This window comes from Tupaia chinensis, unplaced genomic scaffold (assembly GCF_000334495.1).
Source record: "Tupaia chinensis unplaced genomic scaffold, TupChi_1.0 Scaffold000282_1, whole genome shotgun sequence".
NCBI lineage: Eukaryota > Metazoa > Chordata > Mammalia > Scandentia > Tupaiidae > Tupaia > Tupaia belangeri.
This window is the reverse complement of record NW_006159765.1, coordinates 1,343,552-1,351,876: the sequence shown is the minus strand read 5'-3', so window position 1 is coordinate 1,351,876 and position 8,325 is coordinate 1,343,552. Positions and strand designations below refer to the sequence as shown.

The 8,325-nt window shown below is 36.2% G+C and overlaps 1 long non-coding RNA gene across 1 annotated transcript; it reads right to left on the bottom strand.

Moving 5' to 3' along the window:
- Positions 1–243: 243 nt before the first annotated feature.
- On the bottom strand, positions 244–7,133 carry LOC114008084 (uncharacterized). Its single transcript, XR_003549645.1, has 3 exons — positions 6,994–7,133; positions 3,472–3,543; positions 244–398 (listed from the first exon to the last, which is right to left on the bottom strand). It is a non-coding gene; the product is annotated as an uncharacterized LOC114008084 (long non-coding RNA).
- Between the last annotated feature and the right edge of the window lie 1,192 nt (positions 7,134–8,325).

The following is an 8,325-nucleotide window of genomic DNA, read 5'->3' as shown; positions in this document are numbered from 1 at the left end:
CTCAATGGAGGCGCTGAAAGGAAAGGAAGACAAAGGCCTCGTGCTTTTTTATGCACGTCCTGAGTCGGACACTCCTCTAAGATCGCTCTCTGAGGAGTGACCACTGCTAGGAATCACCATGCCTTTTTATTTAAAATGAGACACATGCAAGTAAATGGGAGAGGGGCTAAGTGTTCTAATTATCAATGCATAAAGTTTTAACAATAGAGACCATTCAGGGTTTGATTAAGGGCAGGTCTATTAATCATCAATACAATTCAACAATTGTTTGATTGACGTAAGCAAGCTTTTGGGAACTTCTGTTCTGGGAGTGTGGTTTCGGAGAACAGCTTCAGCAGGCAGAGTTAATCATCAGCCAGTACTTGGCGGCAGCCATCTTGTGGTTACTGGTTGTGATTCTAAAAAAGAAAATCGCAATAAAGAATGATATTTATATAATTCTATAGAGATCTAAAATTTATTTAAAGGAATCCTAATATATTTACCTATCCTGAAAGGGTGAAGTTAGTGTTCACTTGATGAAGGCGGAGATACAGCCTTCTCAACTGGTGGTGAAGTGACTAATGAGTTAATGAAAAACTTTGTGGCACACCTAGGCATTCTTATTGTGCTTGTGGTACCACCATCATGTACTTTGTCAGCACATTAGCTACAGTGAGGCGGGGGTGTCCTGGGTCAGTTTCTGCCTAAGAGGTAATTTTTAAGTTTATATAAATGTGTTTTGAAAGGCCTTCCAAAGATCAAGAAGAACTTTAGCACACCCTTTATTGTGCCCAATGAAGCATTGTAATTAACAGTAAGTGGTCAGGGTAAAGGGGAGCGGTCTGGGAATTTTGGAGAAATCTTGCTACACATATGTATGAGAAAACTATATAATTCTTTTATAGTAATATATCGGGGAGTCAGAGGGGGGTCACTTCCCAGCAAGGCTACCACAGTCCCGGAGCAAATAGCAAGCAGCCTGGCCGACATGCTAATTGACCCAAGCTTGTTCCAGGGTCAGGGGTGTACAGTAGGCCTTGCCAACGACCAGAAGCGATGCTTAAAGGTCAAGGGGCTCAGACGGGTCCTGGAGCCCCGCTGGGTTGGACTCCTCCAGTGTCTGTCATTCCTAGATAAAGAACGTGTGGAAGAGACCTGCCTTCTCTTCACTGCCTTGGCTCAGGAATGCCACCTCTCACCCCACTAGTCCTTGCATTGGCAGACATCAATCCAACGTCCACTCTACATGCCAGAGGCTTCTTACAGACCGGGATATCTGGCACATCAGCATGTTAAGCAAGAGTTGGAGAATATTTGTAGTAATTTCTATCATAGAATCTAATTTTCAGGAACTGACTCATGGCAACCAAACTCATGAGAGACATATAAAGTAGCACACTCATTAATTGACACCTTTAAAATGCTTGCCACAGGTACAAGATATATTCTCACAATCACAGTTTGAATATGGAATGAGACCAGTTTATCAGAGCCTGGTGGAATTCTGATGAACCTGTCTCACCTGGAAATACAAGGGATATTTTAAAAATTCATGGGAAATAAAGAATATGAAAAACTATATGTGGATTTAATAAATGTTTTGGACCTAAATAAAATTGAACTGAGACCAGCAGATGGCATAGCATTATGTCACTGGACTTCCACATGCTCAACCGTGGCTGGAGTTCCTGACCTAGTGGCTTGAAAAATCACATTTATGTGCCCAAAATTCTGAGAGAAGAATGGAAGAGAAAGGATTATAGCATGGCTATTCTCCCCAGGAGGTGATTTCTCACTTCCCCTCTCACTGTCTCAATTTCTCTCTCTGTTTTTCTCTCTCTCTCGTGAGTACACATACCCTAAGGCAAAAATCTCTAAAAAATAATAAAATTGTACTTTAAATTTATTTTTCCATTAAGTTTTTAAAAGTTTACTTGTGGGACCAGCAGTTAGCATAATGGCTGTGTTACTGGACTCCCATGTAGTCGACCAGGGTTCGTGTCCTGGACCTGCTGGCTTAAAACTCACGCCAGGCGCGTGTGCGTGCGTGCCCAAGATCCCGAGAGGAGAATGGAGGAGAAGGGATTGCGGTGTGGCCATCCCCCCTGGGGGGTGATTTCTCACTTTCTGTCTCTCTGTCTCTCTCTGTCTGTCTGGCGAGCACACACGCCCTATCGCAAAAACCTCTCTGAAAAAATAAAAATAAAAATAAAAATATAAAAGTTTCCTTGTATTACTGCCTCCAATGTCTAACTGTGTTTATTCTGGGTATATTCTGAGGCAAAAATTTCTGTGACTGACAAAAAGCACCTTAAGAGTGATAGATTTGAACAGTCTCTCAGGTTGCTGAGAGATTACCTGTCTCTCTGACTGGTTTAGTTACTTAATAAATAAGCCTGGCTAGCCTAATAATATTTCTGCATCTTCAGGTACCTTTATATTTTCCTGCTTTGATCCATTATGTGTTGGTTATAAAAAGAAATATTTATATTTTTACTATTTCTTCTTTCAGGGGTTAGGTAGTTTACTGTGTTGACTATTACAAAGAGGTAAAATTGTTTGAAAAAAATTTAGATAAATATTTTCAGAACTGTTGTATTTTCAATTATGTAAAAAAAACTATAAATAATATTAGTAGGAAAAATAACACTTAAAAGTAACTCTCATTGTCACACTTTCTAAAATGAAACTTCAATACACTAGTTTTTAATATGTAATTGACAATAGCACCTTCTTCCATTTTCTTTTCAATGTTATTATCACACACATCTTCATCTCTAGTATTATCCATTTAAAACCTCAAGATGTTAGATTTCACTTCAGATATAAATTTCAGTGACAATAAAATATACTAGGAATATATCACTTTCAAAGAGAAGGCAAATATTATATTTTCTATTTCAATTTAGAATAACTGAAAAGGAAAATGAAATAGATTTTAAAGGATTGATGATATAAAAGAATACATCAAATACTTTCTAGTCTGTTGATTTTAATAATTCAGAACTTTTCCCTAAGCTATCTATCATTCAGCTAATATAGCACCACTTTCAGAATATGAAACTTTTTAATATATTTTCATATTTAATATTTAATAATACTTTAAAATTAATTTAATCAAGAATATAGGACAACACATAAGTTCTCTATCAATCAGTCTACCTATCTATCTATCTATCATCTTTCTATCCAAAATGTACTCTCTAAAACAAGATAATTTTCTTCTGAAATGTGTTTATCTCAAAGAGTATTTATCTCGAAGCTCTAAACTTATTGTTTCAGAGTGTGTGTCTGTAAATTAAATGTCACCACAAACTTTTCCTAAGAGAAATAATTTAATAAGCAATTGTATGTCTACTATATTCATTAAAAATATATCTTATACAGCAGACTGAAATCTATAGCAAATTTAAAAACAGTTTAGTCTGAAAGGCTGGGAAGAAAATTCTTACATATTAAAGTAGTAGGTAAAATTTTGCAATTACTTACCAATATACTTAAATAATCTATAAAAAATAATAGAAATGAAGTGGAGAATGATTTTCCTAAGTCATGTGTGACCTGTAATGATATTTAAAGTATGCAAGTATTATTTGAAATTCATGTGACTGTAATGGACATTTAAAATTTCTCTCTAGTTCCTGTCATATAAGTCAAAAGAATTTATCATGAAAGAGAAGGAAGCAAAATCATTAACTGCGATTAATATCTTTACTATATGAGATTTTTTCCATAGTATATAAACCATATTCAAACATCCTAAGAGGACTTTTTAATTTTTTAAAGAACTACCAATCTAACAAGTTATTGAAAAATATTATCCAATCATTAGGCTAATCTTTGCCACTTCAAACTCATGTACAATATATATCTACCAAGACTGATACACTGCTTTTGTTTTATTATTTAAATTGGAGTGTGTATTCCTATCATATTGTCTGTTAGGACATTAAAGAACAAAAGAGGGAGTGTATACCTGTTTTCATAAATGGTTCAAGGTTTTGAAAGAACATAAATGTGGGACTAGCAGTTAGTGTAATGACTATGTCGCTGGACTCCCAGGTAGTCGACCACGGTTTGCATCCCAGACCTGGTGGCTTAAAACTCTCTCGCCGGGCACGTGTGCGTGCGTGCCCAAGTTCCTGAGAGGAGAATGGAGGAGAAGGAATTGCAGCGTGGCCATCCTCCCTGGGGGGTGATTTGTCGCTTTCTGTCTCTCTGTCTCTCTCTGTCTGTCTGGTGAGTGCATGCACCCTGTAGCAAAAACCTCTGCAAAAAAAAAAAAAAAAAAGAAAAGAAAAGAAAAAGAAAATAAAAGAAAGAACATAAATGTACAATTTCTAAAACTGTTAATAGCTCATTTCTAGTTTTAGCAGATTGGAACTTGAGCACAGTTAAAAATTAGTTCGTCTAGTTTCAAGAGGTTGAAAAGGCTATCTTGCTTAAAAAAAAAAAAAAAAGTTTAGCTATAAGCATCTTCCCTACAAAATGCCATAGCAAAAAATGTTATATATTTTATCTCTATTTTCTCCTTACTAAAGCCTTTTCATTAATTAAATTTCAGTATGCTATTGTTTCCATAATTCTTTTATTTAACAGAACAATATGCTTTCTTTTCATATTATCAAAATGTTTCCAATATAATTCTTCAAGTTCTCTTTGATCTTTCTTCAGTAATACAGAATCAGTTCGGGATGATGTACCATATTCACCAGCATCTTAGCTGACATGATACCAAGAGGGCAAAAGAAGAATATTAACACTCCCTAGTCAATTTGCGCTGAGTGTCTGTGCTCTATGGCAGGGATTGGAGATCTGAAGATATGATGGTGAGAGGATGGGTGTGGATGATAGAGTACATGGGGGGAGAATGGATGGTAGAATGGGTGATAGAGGATGGGTGTGAGGTACAAGGGAAGAAAATGTTTGAGAGATGGAAAAATGTAAAGTTCTCTATTGAAAAATACATATATAATGTGTACATCATGACTTCCTATAAAATGTGACACTATTTTTTTTTTAAAAAAAGAAGAATGTTATCACATAGAATATACTTATACTTGTATCATCTCTGGGCAGACAGTGCTAAGAAAGTCACTGCAAAGATGAGAAACCTATGACTTTATTGCACAGCTGTGCATATTCACAAGCAAGAAAAGGAATGTCTATTTGCCTTACATCTCAGTTCCTCATCTTTAGGAAGCAAAATAAAATCTAAAATAAAAATATATTGGAAAGTTGATAGTCTACATAAACTCTACTCACTTTCTTTTTTATTTAAGGGTTTCACCATCTACTAAAAATAGACAAGATTACTATAAAAGACAAAATAGAATATAAAAAATAAAAAGACATAGAAACCAGCAGTTAGCGTAATGGCTATGTTGCTGGACTCCCACGTAGTCGATTGCGGTTCGAGTCCCAGGCCCAGTGGCTTAAAAACTCACACCAGGTGCGTGTGCGTGCCTGCCCAAGATCCAGAGAGGAGAATGGAGGAGAGCGGATTGCGGTGTGGCCATTCCCCCTGGGAGTTGAATTCTTGCTTTCTGTCTCTCTGTCTTTCTCTGTTTAGTGAGTACACATACCCTATGGCAAAAACCTCTCAAAAAAATAAAAAATAAAAAAATAAAGAGACATAGAGGACCAGACAATGGTACAAAAGTAATACTATACTCTGTGAGGCTTACACATATGGGAAGCTTACAAGTTCATGTCCAGAACTTTTTTGAGAATGCCAGGAATGGGTGTGCTCATTTTCTGGGCAAGCTGGCTGGAGGTAGATACCAGTACAACCTATTAGGGATCCTGTTTTTCTGTCTTCGTCTCTCTCACTGAGAATAAACACATTACTCTTTAAATATATGTAGATATATTTAAATATATATAATATTTATAATCAGATGAGATGTTAGGAATGGTGAATTATTATACCTATAGATTTGCTCCTTTATAAAAGTATCAAAAATACTGGTGAGCCAGCAGGTTGGATGGAGATTAAGGTAGCTGGATTCCACATATTCTGCTGTACTTCTAGAGTCCTGGACTTTGCAGGTTGAAAATCACACCATATTTGGGCCAGCATGTAGTGCGGTGGTTAAGGCACTGGACTCTCACATGGCTGATCACTGTTTAAGTCCCAGACTTGGCAGCTTGCTTTCTCATTTTCTCTCTCTTTCTCTTTCTCTGTCTCTGTCTCTCTGACCAAAGTTTAAAAAGTGATAATAAATAAAATTAAATAAATATTAATGGACAATGGAAGAGAAAAGATTGCAGTGTGGCCATAACCCCAGTGGGATGATTTCTTTCTTTCCCCCTCTCTCTGTTCCTTCATGTCTCTCTAGTGAACACATATGCCCTATAGTAAACAAAAAACAAAAACAAACACCACACACACAAACACTGGTAAAATTTTCACAGTCAACATTTGCAAACTCTGGAAATAAACCTGAGATTCACAACAATGAAGACAACACTTATTTAGTAAAATCCAAATAAAATACTTCCAAAATAATGGTAGTATTTGGCACATTATAACTGATGTTCCCTTTTACTCTTTCCAGCTCCACAGTAAACTTGAAAATCAGTAGACTTGCAAACATGGTGGTTATGAGAAACAAAAGTCCTTTTTTAAAAGAATTATTTTATTTAACTTTATTTATTTACCCTAATTAGACCAGAGAGGAAGAGATAGAGAGAGAGAGAGAAACAGAAAGAGAGAAAGTGAGAAAGGAAGCCACCAGGTTCGGAACTTGAAACTTGAATCGCTCTTGGCCATGTGGGAGTCCACCTCCCTTAACCACCATGCCACCTGCGGGCCCTCAGAAAAACAGAACTCTTTTAGAGAACAGGCAGTGTTCAAATTTCCTTAAAATCTACAGATCATTGTGACTTTTTGACATATATCACAGTTTCTGTGAAAAGCTTCATAAACAGAATTGTTATTGTTTGACCTGGATCTGAGCTGACTTCTCTTAGGGCTTTTGTTGAAAACAATCAGTAGCGATTACTTACCACTACGGCTACCTGAGGCTGCAATCCCAACTGAGGCAAAAAGAGAAGACTCTGGAAAAAAACTGAAAGGGGAGTTCTTAAGTACAGTATGCCCATGATGGGCTTTGAAAAACTCCAGAGGAACTCTACGATTTTGCACATTTGCAGGCTTGTGTATAAGCTCAAAAATGACCTGGGGGACCCCAATTTCTCAACTCTGGCTGACCCTAAGACCTTGAGCAAGTGGGATATTGCTAACTCTGCTAAATCCAAAGGCTAAACCAGAGTTGTAAACTGTCTGCGTATTGAAGATGTGCCCAAATACACAAAGAGTCTTAAGCAATCACCACCTTTATCAGTCAGCAGCCAAAATATGTTTAAGCCAGACTCATTATCAGCAAAATTATTATGAATTGCTGAAGGATCAGAAGCTCATTAGCATTTTATAGCCATAAAGTATTTTTCATTAGACATAATGCTGTAACACACTTAACAGGACACAGGTTACCCACTTAATAGATCACAGTGTAGTGTCTGCATGATGTTTATATGCACTGAGAAATCAAATACTCATGTGACTGGCTTAATTGATATATTCACTTTATTGTGATATCTGAAACTGAACCTGCAATGTCTCTGATATATGCTTGTTAGAACATACTCATTACCCTGAAAATAAGTCCTAGGAAAAATTAGTAATATAATTATTGTTGGAACATACTAATGTCTAAAGCTAGCAACTTCATACAGGAAGTTGAAGAAAACACTTCAGTCTTTGTTTGGGATTATAGGTGAGAGTAATAGAGCATACTACTAATTTTTCTGGGATTTATTTTTGGAGTAATGAATATATTCTTAGATTACACTGATGATTGTGTAGCTTGGTGCATACACTAAAAGTAATTGTTTTTTACAATTTGCAGTGTACATTTTATAGTGTGTAGATTGTATGCTAATAAATTTGTTTATTTTATTTTATTTATTAATTATCTTTAGATTTTTGCCATAAGTCATATGTACTCACAAGATAGAGGGAGGGAAAGTGAAAAATCAACCCCACTGGTTGAGGGAATGACCATGCCATAATCCCTGCTCATTCATTGTCCTCTTGGGATTTGGGACATACACACATGCACTTGACATGATTTTCACAGTGCCAGGTCCAGAACCATAACCATAGCTGACCATGTGGGAGTCCAGTGCCTTAATTAACCACCACGACACCTGCTGGCCCCAATAAGTCTGATTTTTAAATGTATCAAATGTAAAGACATTACATAAAAATATTCATAATACTTTATGTTGAACAATTAATTCTAGTTCATAAACTTTGGATTCTTAATTATAGAAATT